At 48.0% G+C, this 27,449-nt stretch overlaps 1 protein-coding gene across 3 annotated transcripts in view; it reads left to right on the top strand.

Moving 5' to 3' along the window:
* Positions 1-218: 218 nt before the first annotated feature.
* Positions 219-27,449, top strand: part of TTLL4 (tubulin tyrosine ligase like 4) — a 78,994-nt gene continuing 51,763 nt past the window's right edge. The window contains exon 1 of one of the 3 annotated variants that reach the window (XM_068246004.1): positions 219-336. The gene's annotated coding sequence lies outside the window, so the exon portion shown is untranslated. Of the gene's footprint in view, positions 398-27,449 lie in introns of all 3 variants that reach the window. The other 2 variants (XM_068246006.1, XM_068246007.1) reach the window with 2 other exon arrangements.

The following is a 27,449-nucleotide window of genomic DNA, read 5'->3' as shown; positions in this document are numbered from 1 at the left end:
GCGCTCTGGGCCGCTTCCGATGGCTTCAGCTACTATTCCGCGCAGCGCCCCGGGGAGGAGCAACATGGCTGCCTATGAGGTGGGCCTATAGTATGCAGCAGCGGCGGCGCCCCGCAGAGCTGGGTGTACCAAGATGGCCGCCACACTAACTGCAGGCCACGCCTCTCAGCCCCGAGACCCGCGCCGATTGGATGGAGTGCAGCTGGCGCGGGAAGTGATGTCAGCGACGCTGTCCTAAAGATGCGTGGTTGCTAAGAGAACCGAGGCCGCCAAGCCCGGGAGAGGCGGGTGGAGCGGAGACTGAAGAGGCGACCGGGCCTGGAGCACCGGGGACGGGTGAGCGAGCTGGGACTGGTGTGTAACGGCGGGGAAATCTCTCTAAACTCCAAAATTACTGGTACAGCTCTCCTCACTCTGCTACTCCTCTCTAACCTCCAATACAGCTGCCTCCAACACCGCTGCTCCTCTCTAACCCCGATTACTGGTACAGCTCCCCTCACACAGCCTCACACCACTACTCCTCTGTAACGCATCTGGAGGTTACAGAGGAGTAGTGGTGTGAGGCTGTGTGAGGGGAGCTGTACCAGTAATAGGGGTTAGAGTGGACCCCTATTACTGGTATAGCTCCCCTCACACAGCATGTTACTACATCACACTGCTACTCCTCTCCATTACAGCTGCACAACACCACTCCTCCTCTGTAACCTGCAGACTATATTACTGGTACAGCTCCCCTCACACCACTACTCTCTAACCTCCAATACAGCTGCCCAGCACCTCTCACATCACCACCACTCTCTAACCTCCAGACCCGCTATTACTGTTACAGCGCACATCACTCTGCCTGTTACTACCTCAGCTCTTTCTGCCTGTTACCACTTCACCTCACACAGCCTGTGCTTACTTTACTGCCTCACACTACTCCTCTGTAACCTCCAATGCTGCCATATCTGCAGTGGCGGCTCCAGGAAATTTTTTTAGGGGGTGCTATGCAGGTGCTGGACCAATTTCCGGGGGAGCTGATGACCTGCGGCGCGCGAAGCGGCAAAGAATGGGTGTGGCTACAACCTGCGGCGCGCTAAGCGCGCCGCGGCGAGAAAATGGGCATGGTCATGATCGGATGAGGGCGGGGCTAACTGTAATTTAAAGTGAACCCAGGATGAGAGTGATATGGTGGCTGCCATATTTATTTCCTTTTAAACAATACTAGTTGCCTGGCAGCCCTGCTGATCTATTTGGCTGTAGTAGTGAACTGAATTACACCAGAAACAAGCCATGCAGCTAATCTTGTCAGTTCTGACAATATTGTCAGAAACCCCTGACCTGCTGCATGCTTGTTCAGGGTCTATGGTTGAAAGAATAAGAGGCAGAGGACCAGCACGGCAGCCAGGCAACTGGTATTGCTTAAAGGGAGATAAATATGGCAGCCTCAATATTATTCTCACCTCGGGTTCCCTTTAAAAGTGCAACGCAAAGACAGAGGGCCCAAGTTTTGGTGACCCTTTTCCCAGAAAATTCACATAATTGTGCAGGTTTTCTCAAGAAAATACACGTAATGTGAGCAGATTTTAACAAAAAACACGTCCAATGACCCCAATATGCACAATCGTTATCAGATATGGCTCCAATATGCACAATCGGTAGCAGATATGACCCCAATATGCACAATCGTTATCAGATATGGCCCCAATATGCACAATCGTTATCAGATATGGCCCCAATATGCACAATCGTTATCAGATATGGCCCCAATATGCACAATCGTTATCAGATATGGCCCCAATATGCACAATCGTTATCAGATATGGCCCCAATATGCACAATCGTTATCAGATATGGCCCCAATATGCACAATCGGTAGCAGATATGGCCCCAATATGCACAATCGGTAGCAGATATGGTCCCAATATGCACAATCGGTAGCAGATATGGTCCCAATATGCACAATCGGTAGCAGATATGGTCCCAATATGCACAATCGGTAGCAGATATGGTCCCAATATGCACAATCGGTAGCAGATATGGTCCCAATATGCACAATCGGTAGCAGATATGGTCCCAATATGCACAATCGGTAGCAGATATGGTCCCAATATGCACAATCGGTAGCAGATATGGTCCCAATATGCACAATCGGTAGCAGATATGGTCCCAATATGCACAATCGGTAGCAGATATGGTCCCAATATGCACAATCGGTAGCAGATATGGTCCCAATATGCACAATCCGTAGCAGATATGACCCCAATATGCACAATCGGTAGCAGATATGACCCCAATATGCACAATCCGTAGCAGATATGACCCCAATATGCACAATCCGTAGCAGATATGACCCCAATATGCACAATCGGTAGCAGATATGACCCCAATATGCACAATCGGTAGCAGAAATGACCCCAATATGCACAATCGGTAGCAGAAATGACCCCAATATGCACAATCGGTAGCAGAAATGACCCCAATATGCACAATCGGTAGCAGATATGACCCCAATATGCACAATCCGTAGCAGAAATGACCCCAATATGCACAATCGGTAGCAGATATGACCCCAATATGCACAATCGGTAGCAGATATGACCCCAATATGCACAATCGGTAGCAGATATGACCCCAATATGCACAATCGGTAGCAGATATGACCCCAATATGCACAATCTGTAGCAGATATGACCCCAATATGCACAATCGGTAGCAGATATGACCCCAATATGCACAATCGGTAGCAGATATGACCCCAATATGCACAATCGGTAGCAGATATGACCCCAATATGCACAATCGGTAGCAGATATGACCCCAATATGCACAATCGGTAGCAGATATGACCCCAATATGCACAATCGGTAGCAGATATGACCCCAATATGCACAATCGGTAGCAGATATGACCCCAATATGCACAATCGGTAGCAGATATGACCCCAATATGCACAATCGGTAGCAGATATGACCCCAATATGCACAATCGGTAGCAGATATGACCCCAATATGCACAATCCGTAGCAGATATGACCCCAATATGCACAATCGGTAGCAGATATGACCCCAATATGCACAATCGGTAGCAGATATGACCCCAATATGCACAATCCGTAGCAGATATGACCCCAATATGCACAATCCGTAGCAGATATGACCCCAATATGCACAATCGGTAGTAGAAATGACCCCAATATGCACAATCCGTAGCAGATATGACCCCAATATGCACAATCCGTAGCAGATATGACCCCAATATGCACAATCGGTAGTAGAAATGACCCCAATATGCACAATCGGTAGCAGAAATGACCCCAATATGCACAATCGGTAGCAGAAATGACCCCAATATGCACAATCCGTAGCAGATATGACCCCAATATGCACAATCCGTAGCAGATATGACCCCAATATGCACAATCCGTAGCAGATATGACCCCAATATGCACAATCAGCATCACCTGAAAAAGAAAAGAAAAACCCATTTACTCACAGCCAGAAGACCTTCTTTCCCGACCTCCTGTCCCGAGTAGTGTTGTCCGGATCATGAACGATTCGGATCTTTGATCCGAATCTATTTTATGAGTCGATCATCCGAATCATCAAAATGACGATTCGGATCGCAAAAGGGGCGGGGCCAGGAGCGACACGCCCCCTCTCAGCGGGCAGCGGGGTCCTGGAAGCAGGGATCGCTCTGTTGGATGGGAGCCAGCCTTGCAGGGAGACAGGTAGATGAGAGAGAGGGGACATGGGTGCCACTGCCAGATATGTGTAGAGCACACATACTGGCTGCAATGTGCTGCTCATTATAGGCTGTCTGTTCCGTAGTGCTGCACAGTGAACACATTGGAAGCTTTTGGCTCAGCACAGCTCAGTAACTTTGCAGACAGTGTGATTGAAAGGCAATATAATCCTCCTGCACTCGGCACTAAACAGCTGCACTTATCTTCTGGGAATGCTTTCTTTCACTGTGCGACCTTTTCTTTCAAAGTGTACAGATGAACATATAGGTGAAATATATGTAAAGCATAAATGTGGGTATTACGTGCAAACATTTCTGCTCTCTGCTCGTCCCTCCTCCCTTCTCTGTCCACTCCCTGCCCTCTGTCCATCTTCTCCCCTTCTCTGTGTGTCCACCCCCCTCCCCTTCTCCTGTCCATAGCAGGGAAAGACCTGTCCTGCTGTTCATTTCACCCCCAAATGCTTCCGGTAGTAAAATGATCTGAGATTCGGATCAAAGATCCGGATCTCTTCAATGATCCGATTCGAATCATCCGGATCATTGAAAAGATCCGAACTTCCCATCTCTAGTCCCGAGTCCCGACCTCATTGTGGCGCGCAGCGCCCGCGCGCCCACGATCCTCTTCCTTCCCGACGTCACGACGAGACTTCCTGCCTGCATGCAGAGAGCAGGGCTACGGGAAAATGGCCGCCCGAAGTCTGCAGAACAGGGCTCCGGGCGGCCATCTTACTGTAGCCCTGCCTGCTGCTCCGTGCTGCCGCTGTGTGAACTGACTTGGCGTCTTTTAGACGCCTGAAGTCAGTTCACTCCAGGGGGTGCTTTGGGGGTGCTTGGACAATTCTAGGGGGTGCTCGAGCACCCCCAAGCACCCCCCTGGCGCCGCCCCTGCATATCTGGTACAGCTGCCCACCACCACTACTCCTTACTTCTGTACCCAGCCCTCGCTTTCCACCACTACCTCCAACACCACTACTCTTTAACCTCCAGAGCCCCCTATTACTGGTACACCTCACCTCAGTCTGCCTGTTACTCCCCCCCCCCCCCCATATCACTCTTCCTGTTACTCCATGCCCCCCCCCCACCTGCTAGTACTTCACACAGCCTGCTTCTGCCTCACATTGCTGCTCCTCTCTAACCTCCAATACAGCTGCTCGGCACCACTCCCTTCACCACCAAACCTCCAACACCACTGTTTCTCTCTAACCGGAGCAGTGCTTTTCAGCGCTGCTAGATTTGGGCGCAGCTAGCGCCACCATAGACTATAATGGGAATCGGTCTATAGCGGCGCTCATTGAGTAACGTCGGCTCCGTCAGAAAACTGAGCCGAAGTTGCTTACAAAACACAATAATTTGGCTTCCAGCAATCGCTGGAAGTCGAATTATTTCATTCCCCCACTATCCATGGCGGCCTGGAGGGGGAATAGTAATTAAAACAGCCATATACCGGCTGTGTCCTGCGCCCAAGTCTACCGGCGCCGATTTCAAATGTACTCCTTTCTAACTTCCTGAAATTCTCTAACTTGTATGGCTCACATCACTCTGCCTGTTAGTGGCTCACATCACTCTGCCTGTTAGTACCTCTCCTCACTCTGCCTGTTAGTACCTCTCCTCACTCTGCCTGTTAGTACCTCTCCTCACTCTGCCTGTTAGTACCTCTCCTCACTCTGCCTGTTAGTACCTCTCCTCACTCTGCCTGTTAGTACCTCTCCTCACTCTGCCTGTTAGTACCTCTCCTCACTCTGCCTGTTAGTACCTCTCCTCACTCTGCCGGTTAGTACCTCTCCTCACTCTGCCGGTTAGTACCTCTCCTCACTCTGCCGGTTAGTACCTCTCCTCACTCTGCCGGTTAGTACCTCTCCTCACTCTGCCGGTTAGTACCTCTCCTCACTCTGCCGGTTAGTACCTCTCCTCACTCTGCCGGTTAGTACCTCTCCTCACTCTGCCGGTTAGTACCTCTCCTCACTCTGCCGGTTAGTACCTCTCCTCACTCTGCCGGTTAGTACCTCTCCTCACTCTGCCGGTTAGTACCTCTCCTCACTCTGCCGGTTAGTACCTCTCCTCACTCTGCCGGTTAGTACCTCTCCTCACTCTGCCGGTTAGTACCTCTCCTCACTCTGCCGGTTAGTACCTCTCCTCACTCTGCCGGTTAGTACCTCTCCTCACTCTGCCGGTTAGTACCTCTCCTCACTCTGCCGGTTAGTACCTCTCCTCACTCTGCCGGTTAGTACCTCTCCTCACTCTGCCGGTTAGTACCTCTCCTCACTCTGCCGGTTAGTACCTCTCCTCACTCTGCCGGTTAGTACCTCTCCTCACTCTGCCGGTTAGTACCTCTCCTCACTCTGCCGGTTAGTACCTCTCCTCACTCTGCCGGTTAGTACCTCTCCTCACTCTGCCGGTTAGTACCTCTCCTCACTCTGCCGGTTAGTACCTCTCCTCACTCTGCCGGTTAGTACCTCTCCTCACTCTGCCGGTTAGTACCTCTCCTCACTCTGCCGGTTAGTACCTCTCCTCACTCTGCCGGTTAGTACCTCTCCTCACTCTGCCGGTTAGTACCTCTCCTCACTCTGCCGGTTAGTACCTCTCCTCACTCTGCCGGTTAGTACCTCTCCTCACTCTGCCGGTTAGTACCTCTCCTCACTCTGCCGGTTAGTACCTCTCCTCACTCTGCCGGTTAGTACCTCTCCTCTATAGCCTCTAGAACTCCTATTACTGGTACAGCTTACTGAGCGTAATACTGCCTCACTTTGCCTAATACCACTGTGCCTCAGCACTGCTCACTTCTCTGTACCTCTCTCTCCCTCACAAGGACTACTTCCAACACTACTACTCCTGCTCTTCCCACCACCACTGCTCCTTACATCTGTGTCTAACCGTCCATTACCTCCAATACTAATCTTCCAATGTTCCTTCCAGTACTTCTGTCACTGATACCGCTACCTATGAAAATTAAATTAGATCACTTTTTGCACATAAATCCTGGTGAAATTGATTGCCAGGGAGATTAATGTAATTTGGGCACTCTTTTACCAGTGCCCAAATTATCTTCTGGGCATGCGGTGGGCCACAGCACTATAGACTGATATTCAAGGACTTGTGATAGCGAACACTCGACTGGAGCATATGCCATTCATTGCACCCGTTTGTATTTTGGCAGGCACAGTTTGTGTTTATTATAGTTGACATGCGGTGGGCCAAAATTTCCCGGCGCCTGTTTGGTCCTTTTCGCCTATCTCTACTCTTCAGTACTGAAATTGCACCAGATGTGTTCCAGTAGTGGGAAGTCTTTGATGCTCCCAGGTCCTCTTAAGGTGCCCATACACTTACTCGATTTCCTGCCGATAGACAGCAGATTCGATCACTGATCGAATCTGCTGTGAAATCGATGCGCAAATGCTGACCGATCAACCTATTTCTGTCCGAGATCGATCCCGTCAATGTGCCTACGCGAAAAATTTCAATCGATCGCTGGCAGGTCGGGAGTGCGTCAATAGAGGCATTCGAATGTCCGACGACCGAAGCTAGCGGCAATACATTACCTGTTCCGCCGGCGCGTATCCCTGAAGTCTCTTCTCCACACTGGGCTCCGGCTGGCTTCACGTACTTCCTGTCGGGTGGAAAATTAAACAGTAGAGCGTCCTCTACTGTTTAAACTTCCCACGGCAGGAAGAAAAGTGAAGCTGGAGCCCAGAGCGGAGGAGACGGCGGAGACCAGTGTACTCACAACTCACGCTGGCTGTATGCCGTTCGGCAGCTCCACAGATTGTGAATCTTTTTCATAGTGAAATCGATTTAAAATCTGTTTGCTATGTAGGCAGCCAATAGATCCCTTTTTGATCAAATTCGATCAGAGATCTATCTGCTGGTCGATCTGGTGGCAATCGACCATTGTATGGCTGCCTTTAGTGTGAACGGTCACTTGAAAATTATTCAACATGTGCCAGTTGATTAGGTCTCTCCCAGCTGTGGACTAGCACATCTCGACTGGGCATGCCTGAGTAAGGCCTGCACACAGCCAGCAGGACAAGTCACCTAAGCATGGAGGAGAAAAGCCTTGAACAAGTGGCTTCATTCTATAGTGTATGTGCAGACCATTGCAGTTTGCCTGGCTGTTCTGCTCAGCCTCTGTCTCTAATGCTTTTAGCTATAGACCCCAAACAAGCATGCAGTTCAGGCGTTTGACTGAAGTCTGACTAGATTTGCCGCATGCTTGTTTCAGGTTTGTGAATCGCACTACTGCAGCCAAATAGATTAGTAGGGCTGTCGGGTATCTACTATTTTAAAAGGAAATAAATATGGCAGCCTCCATATCCCTCTCACTTCAGGTGTCCCTTAAATACAAGGGGACATATATGGAGTGGAATAGAGAGAAACCTGGGAATTTGGTAGTTAATGGAACCTTTTTCCTCTGCACAAGATCTTTGTTATACTGGGCATGCCTGGACCTTACTCACACATGCCCAGTCAGGGATGCTCTCGTCTGTTCCTGGAAGGAATTAACTAGTGCAAGCCAAATAAGTTTAGAGGGATCCTTCTCTGGAAAAGGTGGGTTGTAAGAGAACCTACTGAGGAAAGTAACATCTTTATTAGTTTCTTTTAGAGCCCGTTACCACTTTTGCGGTGGGAATCGCCGCGGAAAAAAATGTGCATGCGGATGGGAATTTCGCATGCGGTCGTATGCGAATTTTAATGAGAATTTGCATACGATTTCGAATGGATGACTATGTATGCGAGTTTAACCATTGCAGTACCTGTGTGCTTTTCCATTGTTTCTATGTGAAATCATATGCGAATTCGCATACCAAAACCGCATGCAAATTTCCTATTAAATGCATTGTATGCGATTCGCATAGCGAATTCTGATGGCTCTGCCGTGCAGATTTTTTTTTTTTTTCTGCACAGAAAAATGCTCAGAAATCCTGACAAGTGGAAACAGTCCCATCCACTTGTATTGCCCATGCGAATGCGCATGTGAATTCGCGATAGTGGAAACGGGCCCTTAAATAAACACTTTGGGTGTCTTTTTAAACCATCCGATCTCCCTGTTTACCTTCCCCTAGCTCATAGTGACTGCCTGCCACAGTCCTGACTGCCCAGGCTCAGCCACTGGCTGCTATGTCTGGAGTCTTCTGTTATCGGACTCAGCTGTTTTTGGAACTGTGTGTGATGGACAGTAGGACACTCTGTACACAGATAAAATTGCTCATCCCCTGCAGTCTGTATACTGTTATTTACTACCATGGTTTCCTGTATGGTTTACGCTGTCTATCCAGGCACTATTGCCTTTCTTGTCATGCCAGGTATAACGTAGAATTGTTGTGATCTCTAAGCCAGTGTTTATTTAGTTTTGTTGTTGCATGTTTGGCTTTGTATTAGCAGATTAATGTTAATTTCATTATGGGCTATAGACTGAAGAGGCAGTGTTATGGCTGGGATCTGTCCATGATCCAAGTGTTGTGGAGAAATGTAAATGCAGGATTACTGTTGTCCATGCAGGAAAGGGAGTCTGATGCATGTACCGGCAGAGATATTGCCAATGCGCAGGCAATTTTATCGGTATACCAGCAGCATACTGCATGTCGCACAATTAATGTGACCTGTGGGACATGGGTAAAGCTGGGGTTTTTGAAGCGATTGTTGTGAAACTTGCTTAACGTGTGGTACCATAGCACTACTCGGATTACCCATGTACTGTACAGCGGGTAATGCTAATTGTGTAACATGTAGTACTCTGCTTGCGTTAGGTACTCCAAAATGGGTCGCATGTATCAATCGTACATGCTGCATGATGTCTGGCTGTCATGGACGATTGGATGCGTGACAGTAACAGCGAGCAATATTGGGACGAACGCAACAAAACCGCTGGCGCTGCTCCGTACTGTATAAATGCCCTACCGTGTGTGCATTTATACATTACCTGTCCTGTGTCGCCCACCCAGCAGTACCCATCCATCTTCTGGTTCTTCCTCTTCCATTTGCACCTCACGTCATTGTATGTGTGTGACGCCATGCGCTAAACGCCAGCGTGAGGTGCAAATAGAGGGAGAACCGGAAGACAGAAGGGCACAGTGCGGTGGTAGACAGAGGATAGGTAGTGGTATACATGTACACACAGGGTGTATAGTTATTCACTAGGGGGGCAGTGGCGAATACAGACGATTCCTGAGATTTCATGCTGAAATCTATCGCGAATCGGCCTGCAGTGTATGGGCAGACAACAGATCTCTCTCATCAGAATCGATCAGATAGAGATTTGTCTTTTGGATGAATCTGCCCATCAGCGCTAGATGTATGGCTACCTTTACGGCCCATTCATACTAAGGCGATTAGCTTCCGTATGCCGCTAATCACCAAAGCGCTATAGATTTTTTAAAACTATCGTGATTAGCATGCAATAGAAACGCTAATCGTGATCGTTCATCAAACGCGGATTTGTACAGTTATTTTACAGCGGAAATCACAGTAAAATCACTCGCGCAAAACGCTAGTGATAAGCGCTAGAGTTTTGCCTTTTTCAAGTGTGAATAGGCCCTTATGGTGTGTACACACTTGAAAGATAAATGAAAGATCTTAGACCAATTTTACCCCCTTCCATGTAGTATGAGAGCAATACTCTACACAGTCTATTCTATGGAGCTGAACTCCCCATCAGATAGAAATCTTTGCAAGATGCTGCACACACAGATGCTGCACACATTCAAAAGATCTGTTCCTGCAAAAGATCTGTTCCTGCAAAATGCATTCATAGTCTATATCTGCAGATCATCATACACACCTTGTTTAACCCTCCTGGCGGTCTATTAAAAACCGCCCCAGGGTGCAGCGCAGCGTTTTTGTTTTTTTTTTAAAATCATGTAGTGAGCCTAGGGCTCACTACATGATAGCCACTGTGCAGCGGCATCCCCCTACCCTCTTCGATCGCAGTCGGCGATCAGGAAATCCCGTTCAAAGAACGGGGTTTCCTGGAGGGCTTCCCCCGTCGCCATGGCGACAGGGCGGGATGACGTCACCGACGTTGTGACGTCTAAGTTAGTCCCGATCCACCCGTCAGCGCTGCCTGACGCTGATAGGCCAGGCAGTGCACAGGGTCTGGGGGGGGTCTCTGCGGCGCGGTGAATCGGCGCGGGGCGGTGGCGTTCGGTGTGCTAACGCAGCTAGCAAAGTGCTAGCTGTGTGCAGCAAAAAAAATTGCGCAAATCGAGAACCTCCTGCGCGGCTTACCCCAAACTACGTTCAGGGTTACTGCCAGGGAGGTTAACAGACATTCATCTGCAGATCAGGTCCACCAGGATGGATTTTTAGATCTGCAGATGATTGTCAGATATGCAGATGAAGTCTATTAAACAAGGTGTGTGTGTGAGGATCTGCAGATCTCATAGAGTAGACTATGAATGCATTTTGTAGGAACAGATCTTTTGCAGATACTGATCTTTTGAATGTGTACAGTTTGTGTGCAGCATCTTGCAAAGATTTTTTCCTGATGTGGAGTTCAGCTCCATAGAAAAGACTGTGTAGAGTATGGCTCTCATACTACATGGAAGGGGGTAAAATTGGTCTGATATCTTTCATTTATCTTTCAATTGTGTACACAACATTAGTCATGAAATTTTAAGCCCCATCTACACGATACGATTCTTTACAGGATTATTTATACAATTCTATTTACGATCCGATTAAATCCAACATGTCCGATCAGGATTCGAATTTGCCATTGCAAAACAATGGCGAATTGAATCCTGATCGGATATGTCGGATTTAATCGGATCATAAATAGAATCGTAATCCAATCGTATAAAGAATCGTATCGTGTAGATTGGTCTTTACACAAGTGCAGATCAGCTAGGCAGGAAGTAAAGGCACATAAACACACTAGATTGAAGTAGCCTGAGGTGGCCAATAACATCCACCTTTGCCAATAATCCGGAATCTGTACAGCAGCCCACAACCAGTGATCTGCCAGGCGGATCAACATGGCAGAGCAATGACCTTTTGCTTTCTAATTCGTGCTTAAATCTTCAGTGTATGGTAGCAATTGAGTGCTATTAACTGGCATTTGGATGGTACTGTAGAATTGGGTATCAGGAAAGGTGTTTGTTTTTTTTGTGTTTGGGTGGAGGGGCACTGCTGAAAATTCAGGTGAAAGGGCAGTCAGGGTGCTGCTAGCAAAATATATGTAATTGTTTACCAGTAGTTTTTGGTTTATTTGTTTTGTCATCCAGTCTGTGTAACTGTTCTCTGCTGGGTATGGTTGACTGGCTGAACTATGGTAGCCAGAGAGTTTGGGAAATGGTTGATGATTTCTCAGTGTGTTCGGCTGCTGTGCTCATATACAGTGCACAACATATGTGACTGGGCAGATCATGTTGCCTTTGGTTGTATATCTCTGCTGCAGGGTTACGGTCCCATTTTTAGGCCAAGGGGCAGACAGTTCACAGATGGCACTTTGTGGCTCAGCTGTGCAAAGAGGACGCTGCATGATGACCTGTATATTGGGTCAGGCAGTGTTCAGTCAAGCTTCATATTCTATCACCCTCGCTAAAAGCACTTCAAAGTAAAATGTTCATGATGGAAAGTATTTTATCACTTTAACCAACTAGAAAAATCCAGCTCTGAATCGCTGCTGGACATGTGGCTCTGAACATGACGCAGAGACCAGATCAACAAAAGCTTTCCACAAACACTCCTCTGAACATTGCTGTTGACATTGGCTTCTTCACTGTATGCCCTAATGAGGTTTAGCACCTGTCTGAGGAAGGCCTGGATTTCATGCAAAAAATCTGTTACTGTGTGTACAGTCTCATACTGTTGCCTGAAACTCTCATTATTGATAGTTTTGGGTGATCATTGTACAGACATGCTGATTGTCCATTCGCTTAGCTGTCTGTTCTGCTCTTTGGAGAGGATAAACAGTAGGCACCATGTTGTGAGGACAACCGTAGCAGCCAGTTATTGGTGAGCCAACTTGATGGATTACCAACATGGTGTGACCTTTTTATACTAACACTAAACGTTCACCTGAGACGATCATGAACCGTCATATTAGCTGTTGAAGGTCTAGTATGTAAATTGCTTTAGGATGCTATAATGGAGATGGAATTTAAATGGAAACCAAGGTGACTGGTATGGAGACTGCCATATTAATTTTTGTTTTAAACACTAGTTGCCTGCTGATCCTCTGCCTCTAATACTTTTAGCCATAGCCCCGAACAAGCATATGCAGATTAGATCCGCTGACTCAGGTTTTCCTGGATTAGATATATCTTATGCTGGGTACTAAAGATGCGATTTCCTGCGCGATTTTAGCGGGATCGATCAATTATTTCCAACATGTTTGATTGGCTTTCGATCGATACAACCGTTGATTTTTGCATACTTGACATGCAAAATCGACTGCTGTATCGATCGAACATGTCGGAAATAATAGATTGCTCCCACTGAGTGGGAAATTGCATTGTGTGTACCCAGCATTAGTTCCAGGGTTCTAACTCAGACACTACGTATGCCAGAAGATCAATAGGACTGCCAGACAACTGATATTGTTTACAGGGAGATAAAATGACAGCCTCCATATCACTCTCACCTCGGGTGTCCTTAAACGATACCCGATGTGACATGAGATAGACATGGGTATGTACAGTGCCTGCCTAACACACATAACTATGCTGCATTCCTTTTTTTCTTTCCCTGCCTGGAAGGTTTAAAAATCAGGTATGTTAGTGCCAGTTCCTGACTGGGTCAGACTACAGTGTAACCCTCAGTGATAAGGAATTAGTCACAAAACATCTTCCTAGCCGGACATGGCTTCTCAATGCAGGAAAGAGATAAAAAGGATCAATGGTTCATAGATTTTTGCTCTGGCATACTTCAACGAATGTGTTTATTGAGCAGAAACCATGAAACAGTAAAAACTTAAAGTAGATTTAAACATAAAATACAACTGTGGAATATCTAAAAATCATTTTTAGGTGGAGGATAGATGCAATTGTTTCTTATCAGTTTTTCACCTCGGTGTCCTTTTTTAAGCAAGGATTATCACTATAGCCTGAAATGATTGCTTTCTTGGGCCATGCATGTACCCGGATACCCTAGGACATAGGTGTCAAACTCTGGCCTGTGGGACCTTGTAATAGTGGGCCCTTGTAATAGTTGCCTCAGATGTAGCCCATTTTTAGTTAGATTGCCCAGCAAGCTCATGGTGAGCCAGAACTCCCAGGAGTGTGTAAGGAGCTACAAAGGACCAAAAAGCCCTCTTACTAAAATGCCGTGTAAAGCAGAAGTTTGCCCTCTTTAAACAGAAGGTATTTGTACTTATCCAGGTTGGATTGTGCTTGGATTTTTTTTTTTTTGGGGGGGGGGGGGGGGGGGGGGGGACTTGTACACATGCTTGGTGGTTCTTGGCTGAGGCAGCTAGTCTTAATGAATATGGCAGCCCCTGATTTCTCCTCCCAAGTATATTGTGATCCGGAGTGGTGCAGGGCAGCGCTAGTATATAGGCTAATGACATGTCTGTACAGCTCTTGGCCCAAAAGGGATTAATTCCTGCACCTTTAGTATTTCAGAGCTGGTGGCAGTTGAGGCATTGGAGGCCCAGCCATGCAGAAACGTATTCCGAAAACGTTCTAGCTCATCGCGTACACCAACTGTGACTAAAGTCGTTGACAAACTGAGTAACTTGCAGGGTGTTTCATAGGTGCTGAGACCTGCCTGTAGCCAATCAAATGACAGGAGTCCTATTTTTTTTTTTTTTTCTTTAATATGGATTGGGTCCTGTGGACAACATCGCTAGTCTTGTGGTGTTTTTTTTTATTTTGGGGGGTTTAAGGGCATATGTATAAGGCTGGATTGATTCCTGGGTATGGTCGGGAAGCATTTGTACAGAATGGACCTTGTTAGCTATTGAATGAGCTTATAGAGTTGTTTTTTTTTTTTTGGTTTTTTTTTTCCTTCTGTCGGATGTGAAGCAGTCAGTCTGTGTACCCCCTGAGACCCCTGAAGCAGCAGACAGCAGTAGGTGGGTCAGGGTGGTGTCTCTGAATAGATCTCTGTGGCCTTAGAACTGAGCCCACTTATGCAGTTTCAGTGGCGTGTCACTGTGACATCCGTACATGTCTGTGCCTGTTCTGTTGAGCTGATAGCCAGTGTAAATATCACCCGAGATAACAGGTGTGTGTTCTGTACACCAGCACAATACAGAGGCTGTACACATCTCTGCATCACAAGGGCTGCCTGGAAACGCAGCAGGAGTCACACCAGCCAGGCGGAAATAAGACGCTGCTCGGTACAGAACATGATATTTACTGCTTTAATTACTGACATTAACACTTAGCTTAAAGGGAACCCAAGGGGTGAGAGATATGGAGGCTATGTTCATTTCCTTTTAAATAATGCACATTGCCTGGCTGTCCTGCTGATCCTCTGCCTCATTTCTCCCTCACTGAAGGCCTAAGAAAAGGTATGCGCCCCCTCCTCCTCATTGGCCATCGCCCCCTCCCCCAGTATGTGCCGCTGGTGCCCCATGCAGAGCTCGTGTTGGTGTGCTGGAGGGTACATAGTGCACATCAGAGTGTGCTGTAGCATGGATATCTACCTGTCCTCACTATGGATTGCATCCTCTAGTGCCCTGTGCAGCTTCTGCACTCGCCACTAGAGCTTCAGGCTCACTGTCATGTGACTGCTGTACACTAGGGGATGGATATGAGTGAGAACTGGTAGCTATACCTTCTGCAGCATGCTTCAAAACGCATCACCTGTGGGCACCCCCCCCCCCCCCACGTCACCCATGGTAGATCACTTGCCAGTAGGCAGACTTCTTCACTCCCACTTTACACCCAAAATGTTAAAAAGTTGGCCTATCCATGGTAATATATGGTAATCTGTATTAAGGGCATGATAAATATGTACTTGGGTACCATTTGGTTTAGAGCAGGGGTGTCAAACTCAAATTCAAAGTGGGCAGACTTTGACCACTGGGACCTAGCCGCGGGCCAACCTCAATGTCTACTGGCCACCTAATAAAGTTCCCTGGAGTCCAATTACATCCCTCCAACTGCCTATACAGTTCCCTGATGTCTAGTGGTCCTCCTCCCTCCTCTATACAGTTCCCTGGTGTCTAGTGGTCCTCCCTCCCCTATACAGTTCTTTGGTGTCTAGTGGTCCTCCTCCCTCCCATATACAGTTCCCTGGTGTCTAGTGGTCCTCCTCCCTCCCATATACAGTTCCCTGGTGTCTAGTTGTCCTCCTCCCTCTCCTATACAGTTCCCTGGTGTCTAGTGGTCCTCCTCCCTCCCCTATACAGTTCCCTGGTGTCTAGTGGTCCTCCTCCCTCCCCTATACAGTTATCTGATGTCTAGTGGTCCTCCTCCCTCCCCTATACAGTTCCCTGGTGTCTAGTGGTCCTCCTCCCTCCCCTCTACAGTTCCCTGGTGTCTAGTGGTCCTCCTCCCTCCCCTCTACAGTTCCCTGGTGTCTAGTGGTCCTCCTCCCTCCCCTCTACAGTTGCCTGGTGTCTAGTGGTCCTCCTCCCTCCCCTATACAGTTATCTGGTGTCTAGTGGTCCTCCTCCCTCCCCTCTACAGTTGCCTGGTGTCTAGTGGTCCTCCTCCCTCCCCTATACAGTTATCTGGTGTCTAGTGGTCCTCCTCCCTCCCCTATACAGTTCCCTGGTGTCTAGTGGTCCTCCTCCCTCCCCTATACAGTTGCCTGGTGTCTAGTGGTCCTCCTCCCTCCCCTATACAGTTATCTGGTTTCTAGTGGTCCTCCTCCCTCCCCTATACAGTTCCCTGGTGTCTAGTGGTCCTCCTCCCTCCCCTATACAGTTCCCTGGTGTCTAGTGGTCCTCCTCCCTCCCCTATACAGTTCCCTGGTGTCTAGTGGTCCTCCTCCCTCCCCTATACAGTTATCTGGTTTCTAGTGGTCCTCCTCCCTCCCCTATACAGTTCCCTGGTGTCTAGTGGTCCTCCTCCCTCCCCTATACAGTTCCCTGGTGTCTAGTGGTCCTCCTCCCTCCCCTATACAGTTATCTGGTGTCTAGTGGTCCTCCTCCCTCCCCTATACAGTTCCCTGGTGTCTAGTGGTCCTCCTCCCTCCCCTATACAGTTATCTGGTGTCTAGTGGTCCTCCTCCCTCCCCTCTACAGTTGCCTGGTGTCTAGTGGTCCTCCTCCCTCCCCTATACAGTTATCTGGTGTCTAGTGGTCCTCCTCCCTCCCCTATACAGTTCCCTGGTGTCTAGTGGTCCTCCTCCCTCCCCTATACAGTTGCCTGGTGTCTAGTGGTCCTCCTCCCTCCCCTATACAGTTATCTGGTTTCTAGTGGTCCTCCTCCCTCCCCTATACAGTTCCCTGGTGTCTAGTGGTCCTCCTCCCTCCCCTATACAGTTCCCTGGTGTCTAGTGGTCCTCCTCCCTCCCCTATACAGTTATCTGGTGTCTAGTGGTCCTCCTCCCTCCCCTATACAGTTCCCTGGTGTCTAGTGGTCCTCCTCCCTCCCCTATACAGTTATCTGGTGTCTAGTGGTCCTCCTCCCAAACACAGATCCCTGGTGGCCCCCACCTGTCCCATATGGCTTCCTTGGTGTTCTAGCGTTCCCCCTCCAATATAGCTTCCCTGGTGGTCTAGAGTGGGCCAAACATAATGCAAAGTGGGGAAACCCTTTGAGGGCCAAATTTTAATGGCTTTGAGGGCCAGATTTGGCACACGGGACGGAGTTTGATATGTATGGTTTAGAGCCTTGAATGTCCGCAGGCAGATCTTAAAATGTATTTTCCAGTGAAATTTGCAGTACAGGGGAGATGTGGGGGGAATTGCCTAAGAGTCTAGCTGCTGCATTCAGTACTAGTTGTAAAGGAGACAGAACTTAATACAGGGATCCAATGAATAGGACATTGCAGTAGTCCAGGCAGGAGGACACAAATGCATCAACTATAGTAGGGACGTCAGCTAGGATAAGGTATTTAATTCTCGCTGGAAGAGTGTGCTAGCTTTCCATCCAGAATCACCCCAAGGTTTCACAGAGTTTTTATACTGCACGGGATCTCCCTCACCTAGGGAGGGGAAGTCTCTGGATCTTAATGAGGCTTCTCCTGTCTCTCTCCGCCAGCCTGATCCAGCACTGGCAGCCTGGAGCAGAAGTGTTGAACAATATTCACTTCTGCGTGCCGGCACAGTTGTGGCTCTCAACTTGGGCTTCAATGGAAATGGCAAAGCCCAGATGAGTCCCCTCTAATGTGCAGGTGCCTGCGCAGTAGAGTGGACCAGATCGGGCTCTATTTCCAGCAGAGCCCAAGCTGAGAGTCTACTGCGCCTGCATGCACTCCGACAAGGAGATCTTTAGGGCGTCCCTGCGCTTGGGCACCAGGATCCCACAGGGCTTAAATGCCAGGTGGGACCTGGCGCTCATAACATAATAGTGTTATTTCCTAGCCTCTCCTCTCCTCTGATCCAATCCCTTTTTTGTCTCCCTTTACTATTAACTGTGTTTAATTAGTACCTACTGGTAACAGCCCTCTTTTTACACTTGCTGTTCCTTAAAGGGGTTCTGTGGAAGGTTTTAAAAACTGACACTTACCTGTGGCTTCTATCCGCCCCTGCAGCTGTCCTGTCCCGTGCTTTCCTTCTACGATCCTATGTTCCCCACCATTGACACGGTCTAATTATTTTTCTAACTAGATGAATACTGCTCGCTCCCGCTCGCGTCTCTGGGAGCTTACAGAGCAGGCGCAGTAAGAGTAAACCCTTACTGCATCTGCGCAGTAAACTCCCGGAGTTGCGAACAGGAGCGAGTGCGCGGCAGTTGTAGTAGACTAATGATTAGACCGGGCGGCAGGGAACGGAGGATCGTAGGAGGATGGCGCGGAACAGCTGCAGGGAGCTGATGGAGGTCCCAGGTAAGTGACAATTTTTTTTGTTTTTAAAAACCCTTTTACATTAAGAACCCCTTTAACATTTTTATCTTCATGTCAAATTTATTATACTGAGTTACTATCAGTTTGTACATTTGTGATTTTAGTCAAACTTGTTTTGAGAATGAATTTGCATTGGGCAGGTTGAAGGTGATTTTCACCTTCCACCTTTGCTGCCCAGGGATTCCTGCCCACTTTTGGTCCAGACTGTGGGTGGGACTTGCGCTTAGATATTCCTATATATTTGTCTAGACCAGTGATGGCTAACCTTGGCACTCCAGCTGTGACAAAACTACATATCCCCATCCTGCCTCTCCGAGTTATGCTTAGAGCTGTCAGAGTATTGCAATGCCTCATGGGACTTGTAGTTCCACCACATCTGGAGTGCCAAGGTTAGCCATCACTGGTCTAGACTGCCATTATACAGCTAGCTATAATTAAGGACTGACCTAGTCCGAAACATGTCAGCTATGTGATGCCTGTTTGTTTAATCTATGGTTATGTCCAGAAATAAAGGATTGGATCTACAGATTAGTGTAGACCTCCTACTATGCTGGATCCCCTCTGCTGTGGAGGATGGGGGAGCCTGTTTAGGATGCAGAGGCTCTTTCCCCCCCCCCCCCCCCCCTCCAAATCCCAAGCTAAGTACCTGCTAAGGGGTACTTTTTTCTTTTTCTTTTTTCCCCTCCCCTAACCGGTCTGCTTTAAATGGGTGTTCCTTTGCTGCACATTAAAATGAATGCCCATCTAAATGTAACACTAGTTGGAGCAGTGTTCTCCCCAGAAATTTTTTCCAGCCGGGTGGCATGAAATAGTAGCCGGGTGGCATGAAAAAGTAGCCGGGTGGGGGAATATGACAGAATGCAGGGCCGGTGCTTCTGTGCGCAACTCTGCTTATAGCATAGGAGGAGTTGAGCCGATGACAGCCGGGTGCTCACCAAAACTAGCCGGGTGGAGCACCCGGCTAAAAGAGCCTGGGGAGAACACTGTGGAGCATGACCAGGAATCCTCATGTTCGGCTCTGAGAATAAAGCGTGGTTGAGCTGGATCAGAGCCTGGATGTGTGATCAGATGTGCTGAGTCAGAGCTCACATCCTCTTTCATGCAATGCTTGCTATTGTGCAGCAGAAGCAACAAAAAAGCCCAAAATGTGAGTTTACAGCTGTGAAGCTTTTGGTCTTTCTTCCATATATTTTCAGCAAAACTGGTCACAGAATGTAGTGGTGATATCAGATTGACAGTAAAGGTTCCCATTAACGGTATAATTTTTTTTTTTTTTTTTTTTTTTTTTTTTTGTTAAATAGTATGTTCTATTGGATCATGTAGAATACGAACAGAGATCGCATTATTACCTTTGGGGGTAAGTTCGGTGAAGAGTTGCATATCCTGTAAAAGGGGGGATTGCAACAGAGGGGAAAAGTGGCATTGCAGGTTATGCGTGCAGTATGACCAGGGATGTGGAGTCTGAGTTGGAGTCGGGGCAATTTTGGGCACCCAGAGTTGGAGTCGTGGTTTCAGAAACTGAGGAGTTGGAGTTGGAAGATTTTTGCAGGGCTGTGGAGTCGGTACAAAAATCTTCCAACTCCAACTCAGACTCCTCAGTTTATGAAACCACGACTCCAACTCCGGGTAACCAAAATGGCCTCGACTCCGACTCCTTAGTCTAATATTCAACAGGGGTGTGGATTTTGTACAAAAATCACCCGACTCCGACTCCTCAGTTTATGACGCCACAACTCCGGGTGCCCAAAATTGCTCCGACTCCACAGCCCTGGATTTTTGAACTGACTCCACAGCCCTGAGTATGACACATGTGGTACCGCACTGCATTAGGTGGACGGCTCTGTGGTACCGCACTGCATTAGGTGGACGGCTCTGTGGTACCGCACTGCATTAGGTGGACGGCTCTGTGGTACCGCACTGCATTAGGTGGACGGCTCTGTGGTACCGCACTGCATTAGGTGGACGGCTCTGTGGTACCGCACTGCATTAGATGGACGGCTCTGTGGTACCGCACTGCATTAGGTGGACGGCTCTGTGGTACCGCACTGCATTAGGTGGACGGCTCTGTGGTACCGCACTGCATTAGGTGGACGGCTCTGTGGTACCGCACTGCATTAGGTGGCCGGCTCTGTGGTACCGCACTGCATTAGGTGGCCGGCTCTGTGGTACCGCACTGCATTAGGTGGCCGGCTCTGTGGTACCGCACTGCATTAGGTGGCCGGCTCTGTGGTACCGCACTGCATTAGGTGGCCGGCTCTGTGGTACCGCACTGCATTAGGTGGCCGGCTCTGTGGTACCGCACTGCATTAGGTGGCCGGCTCTGTGGTACCGCACTGCATTAGGTGGCCGGCTCTGTGGTACCGCACTGCATTAGGTGGCCGGCTCTGTGGTACCACAAATGCACATGTTATGCGGTACCCCACTGCATTTTGTGGACGTATATGGTATGACATTAGATTATGACTGGATGGGATTCAATTGTGAGCTCCTTGGAGGATAGTCAGTGACATGACTATGTACTCTGTAAAGTGCTGCAGAGGATGCCAGTGCTATATAAATACATAACATGGTAGGACATTAGACTACGGTAGAATAAGATTGTGAGCTCTTCGGAGGACTATGTTCTCTGTAAAGTGCTGCAGAAGATGTCAGTGTTACATAAACATAATGATGTATTCTGCATTGCAACACTTAGCAACCCACCATACCCATTCCTCCCCAGACAGTGGTCTTGTGCCTTGCGGAGTCCCAGTAATCTTTGTGTTACCACAGCCAGTACGCCCACAAGGCAACCTAGATTGGTGCCCAGGGCCTTGTGTTGGTGTCCAGGAGTGTGCTTGCCTTCTCTTCTGAACTCCTGCTCACCCACCACAGACTCTCTTACTAGTGATGTTCCCACAAATGCTGATGTAGCTATACCTACTGCCAAGCAGTGACCATGGGGCCTTCCTCACTCTGAGCCCCCTGGATGGTAGTCTGACCACAGTAAGGCCTGGAACCCACTAGCAGTATGTTACTAAGCCATTTCTAAGCGCTTGCTTATCGCCCATAGCCTTGCATTAGCAGAAGCTTTTCAAATCGCTAGTGCTTAGAAAAGGCTGCTAGTGCGTTTGAGCCCTGACAGCAAAAAACAAAAGAATACTTTAGAACATATGTTTCATCTGTGGGTGTGTCTTTTTGGTTGACTGTATGTGGGTGGAGCTGCTTCCTGAAGATGCAACACTGAAGGAACGTGACTTGTTCTACAGTGTATATATAATATGCAGGCTCAGGCAGTTGGTAGAATGATGCAGCACACCGCAGTCTGTGGAGGGTGCCAGAGTGCCTGTGCTTACAACACATACACACTAGATGTGGCTGCAGCCACAGAACAGATATTCTGTGCACACACAGCCTCTGCACTCTGCTGGCTGCATGGCATGATTTGCCTCTGTCACATGACATCAGCCATTACTAATGCTCATAAATGGTTGGGGAAGAGCTTTTTTGTTTGTATTCCTGTTCTCTGCAGTCCGGCTTGTCTGACGGGTTTCTATGCTGAAATAGGATTCCTAAACTAACACAGCGGAGGCATATAATCCCTCCTTGGGAAATACACCCTCATGAATCTGTGATGAGCAGTAATTAGACTTATGTTGAGCTGTGTTGTATACGTTTCACCACTGGCAGTGCTAATTGCCTGTCACTCGAGCTGCAGTGCTTCTTGTGAACTTCCTGTGTACCGGCTGCTGTGTAGGTGAGAAAGGCCGGCCAGGTATCGCTCATCCTGTCTCTGCTGGAATTAGAGTCTCACTATAAATCATCAGCTTGTTCAAAGCAAACCTTCATCAAATTAAAGAGTTCTCAATACTATGGCGTATGCATCCGGGCAAACAATGGCTTACTGTTTAAAATTCAGCATAGTGGCGTAATGGTTAGCACTCTCGCCTCGCAGCGCTGGGTCCCCGGTTTGATTCCAAGCCAGGGCACTATCTGCATGGAGTTTGTATGTTCTTTCTGTGTTTTTGTGGGTTTCCCCTGGGCACTCTATTTTCTTCCCACACCCCAAAAACATACAGATGAGTTGATTGGCTTCCCCCTAAAATTGGCCATACACTACATACATACACCTATGACTATTGTAGGAATTAGATGGGGGGCAGTTAAGTGACAATAGATACTTATAATTCTCAGCTTTCAGCAGCGGAGTCCCAGGTTCAGTTCCCGGGGCACGATCTGCATGGAGTTTAGTCCTTGTTAACACTAGGTGTTGCTGCATGTGGTCACACCATCTGTTCATCTCTGAGGCAGTTCATACTACAGTGTTCACCCCACAATTTTTTCCTGCCCGGTGACATGAAAAAGTAGCCGGGTGGGGAAAGATGAGAATGCAGGGCCGGAACTTCTCTGTACAATTCTGCTTACAGCAGAGGAGGTGGTGAGCCGATGACAGCCGGGGTGCTCACCAAAACTAGCCGGGTGGGGCACCCAGCTAAAAGAGCCTGGGAATAACACTATAACTAGGTCCACTGCCAGACAAACAGATGCACAGACTGGCCCCCATGTTTTCCATTGAAATAGAATGAACCCTTTCACACATTCCTGTCTCCACCCTTTCGGGGTTGTCCATTTTCAAGGTGCAGTTGCCTGACTTGAACAATCTCTTCTCCTTTTACAGACCCGTCCTGCCTATAAGCTTGCCGCCAGCCTTCTGGCAGTTTGTGGGAATATCTGAGGAATAAATGTACAGACACCACACGCCCACATTCCCACTCTCCCGCCTCAGACGATAGTCATGCGTGTGTACAGCAGCCCCCAGACCGCCACTCCTCAAGCTATCCGCTCAGCGGATCAACTTGCCCTAGCAACAACAACAACAACAACAAATAACATTTGTAAAGCGCTTTTCTCCCGTGGGACTCAAAGCGCATAAGCATGGCTCCGACCATCGTGGTACAGGGGAAGAATTTTATAAATCTGGAAATGCCAGGCTAAACAGGTGGCTTTTCAGTCTGGATTTGAATAGCTCCAGGGATGGTGCTGTCTTTACTGGGTGTGGTAGGGAGTTCCAAAGAGTAGGGGCAGCATGACAGAAGGCTCTGTCTCCAGATTTTTTGAGGTGCACTCTGGGAGTGACCAAGTTTATAGAACTTGCTGATCTGAGGTTGTGAGAGGTGTGGTGCAGCTTCAGCAAGTCCTTCATGTATCCAGGGCCCAGATTGTGCAGGGATTTGAATGTCAGCAGTCCAATCTTGAAGAGTATTCTCCATTCTACTGGTAGCCAGTGCAGTGAGCGAAGGATCGGTGTAATGTGACAGTGGCGAGGCTGGTTTGTTAGCAATCTGGCAGCAGCATTCTGCACTAATTGCAGGCGACGCAGGTCTTTTTTGGGGAGGCCAGCATAAAGGGCATTGCAGTAGTCCAGCCGTGATGTGATGAAGGCGTGGACTAGGGTTTGAAGATCCTCTGGGGGAATCAGATGTTTAATCTTTGCAATGTTCTTCAGATGAAAGAAGGAAGATTTAACTACAGATGAAATTTGGTTTCTGAAACTCAATTCCCCATCGATTAGTACGCCAAGGCTGCGCACAAGGTTGGAGCTGTTTATGTCTGAATTCCCAATCCTGATTGGTGTTGCTTTAGGATAGAGCTGTTTTGATGGCGAGCACTGGCTTTGGACAAACAGGACCTCAGTTTTGTCAGCATTCAGTTTTAACCAGTTATCATTCATCCATGCCTGAAGCTCAGCTAAGCAAGAGTTTATTTTTGGGGTAGGGTCTGTTCCACCAGGTTTGAAGGACAGGTATAGCTGTGTGTCATCGGCGTAGCAGTGGTACGTCAGGCCATGTCGTTGGATAAGTGTACCGAGTGGCAACATGTAGATTGCAAACAGCAGAGGGGATAGGATTGATCCTTGTGGCACTCCGAATTGTAGAGGTGCAGGTTTGGACATTATAGGTCCTAGGGATACTCTCTGTGTTCTGTCAGTCAGGAATGATCTGAACCACTGAAGGACTGATCCACTGATGCCACAGTACTCCTGCAGTCTGTTAAGCAGGATTTCATGGTCAACTGTATCAAAAGCAGCTGAGAGATCCAACAGGATTAGGATGGAGCATTCCCCTCTGTCCCTTGCCATGAGCAGATCGTTGCAGACTTGGATGAGGGCTGTTTCACAGCTGTGGTGTTTCTTAAAGCCAGATTGTAGAGGGTCCAGGATGTTGTTTACTGACAGCCTGGTTTCAAGTTGCAGATAGACAGCTTTTTCAATAACTTTACCTAAGAAGGGGAGGTTGGAGACAGGTCTGTAGCTGCTCATAGCATCTGGATCCATGGAAGGTTTTTTGAGAAGGGGCTTGATGATTCCTTCTTTTAGAGAGGTAGGAAACCTCCCTGCTTGCAGAGAGCAATTTACTATTTTGTGAAATGCTGGACCAAGCAGGTCAGGGCATTTCAGCATATGTTTAGTTGGCCCAGGGTCCAGGTCGCAGGTTGTCTGGCGGAGACGACAGAGGGTGTCTGAGATCTCTTCCTCGCTAATACTTTTGAAATCAGTCCAGGGTGTTAGGTTGTTTTTGCAGCTATTTCCATTAGTTGCATGAGTCTTGGGTGCTGTGGACTGAATGAGAGACCGAATAGAAGATACTTTGTCAGCAAAGTAGCAGGCAAATTTCTCACATAGCTCCTTTGAGGGAGTTATAGTGGGTTTTAGACAGGATGGATTACATAGTCTATCAACTGTGCGGAATAGTTGGGCTGGTCTGTTGGCGGCCTTTGCGATCTCCTGTGATAGGTAGGAGGATTTTTTCTTGGTGATCGCATTTTGGTAGCTTTCCCGGTGAGAGACAAGGGTGTGTTTATCTTTTGAATTCTGAGATTTTCGCCACTTCCTTTCTAGTCTGCGCACTTCTTTCTTTAGGTCCTTTAGTGAGCTGTCAAACCACCGTGCATGGTGAAGTGGTGTAGATCGTTTGATGCGAACTGGAGCGAGGGCGTCATAGGCAGATGACACTGCATGGTTGTAAATCAGGACCATGGAGTCTGGGTCTGCGCAATGATTGGTTAATGCGTCGAAGTTGAGGATATTCTGAACGTGCTGGGGTGAGACATCTTTCAGTGAACGGTATTTTATGAGTTCTTTCCCTCTGTGTTTTATCGCTGGTGCTGTCAGAGAGAAGTGGATGGTGTGGTGGTCTGACCATACCACTGGGTTTATATCCATGTGTGATATTAAAAGTCCGGAATGAAATATAAGATCCAGGGTGTGCCCTTTCGTATGGGTGGGGAGGTTGATAGCCTGAGAGAAACCCAGTTCATTCATTATGAGAAGTAGTTCACTTCCTAGCTGGGAGTCGTGATCATCCACCCATGCATTGAAGTCTCCCAGGATGATCCATCTAGGGTGTTCCACTGTTACGCAGGATAAGAGTTCAGATATTTCCTTAAGAAAGGCTGGACCATTTTTTGGGGGGCGGTATATGAGCAATATGTTGATGTTTACTTCTGCTGACAGTTGAGCTGCAATACATTCAAAGGTTTCAGTGGGGCCTATGGGCAGGGGCCTTATGTTCAAGGAGGATCTGAAGCATATGGCAACCCCCCCACCCTTGCCGACTTGTCTCTCACAGTGCAAGATTGAATAATTGGCCGGCACGGTTGCTTCAAGAGTTGGGCCTGCATGCTTCCCAAGCCAGGTCCCAAGCCAGGTCCCAAGCAATGGTCAACTCCATTGTCCTCACGCTCTCCCACCCGCCACGTAATGCCACGTACTACGTGCCACTCCATTGTCCCTCTGCCCCCCTCCCACATAGCAAAAGAGTGTTGTTGGTTACACAGACTTTGTTTGTCATTGTTGGTCCAGCAATGTTGCCCTGAGGAATTGGGTACCAAACCTCGATAGGTGGCATCAGTCAGCAGTGTGTGTACAGGATTAGCATGACAGCCATGCAATGTGCATTGTTTAAAAAGGCATAAAATATGGCAGCCACCATATCCCTCTAGATCGCTATAGCGTTTGATTCAGGGTGCTAACAATGTTTTTGGGACCAAGAACTGATTGCTTCAGTGGGGCCACTGATGCTTGTACTGTATATGGTACCAGCTCACCTGAAGAGTGGAAAATGCTGCTATGTGTTTGGGTTGCTCAGCTTTGAAAGTAATGTGTTGTTCATAGGATGCTGGCAAACAGAACAGTACATAGAAGTGTCTAGTGATGAGCTCTGATTACGTGACAGTACAGAGCACATTGTAGCCCCTCCTGACCAGCACCTGCTGTAACCTCTGACCCTATTGACTCTTGCTTCTGCCACTGCCAGCCATACAAACTTCCAAATACAAATGCTTTTAAAGAGCATGATGCTTTTTGCAGAATACCACAGGTGCAAGATATGGGGAGGGAGACACAACTTGGAAGGTCTTTTAGTATTTGATTTAAAATGTTTTTAGTATTGAGCCATATTTAAATATGAGAAACGATGCAGTCCTTTAGGTAAACTTGAAGGACAACTGAGGTGAAATAAGGTGTGTGTGTGTGTGTGTGTGTGTGTGTGTGTGTGTGTGTGTGTGTGTGTGTGTGTGTGTGTGTGTGTGTGTGTGTGTGTGTGTGTGTGTGTGTGTGTGTGTGTGTGTGTGTGTGTGGCCAAGCACACACGTAACTAGGCTGTGTTCCTTTTTTTTTTTTTTTTTTCCCCTCTGCCTGGAAGAGTTAAACATCAGGTATGCAAGTGACAGTTTCTGTCCGGGTCGGACTGGGTCAGACTATAGCATAACCCTCACTGATAAGTAATTACAGCCATAAAACACTTTCCTATCAGTAAATGGCTTCTGGAAGCAGGAAAGATAAAAAG

Source organism: Hyperolius riggenbachi, chromosome 7 (genome assembly GCF_040937935.1).
Source record: "Hyperolius riggenbachi isolate aHypRig1 chromosome 7, aHypRig1.pri, whole genome shotgun sequence".
Classification (NCBI taxonomy): Eukaryota; Metazoa; Chordata; class Amphibia; order Anura; family Hyperoliidae; genus Hyperolius; species Hyperolius riggenbachi.
The sequence above is the reverse complement of the archived record's forward strand: the minus strand, read 5'-3'. Positions and strand labels throughout refer to the sequence as shown.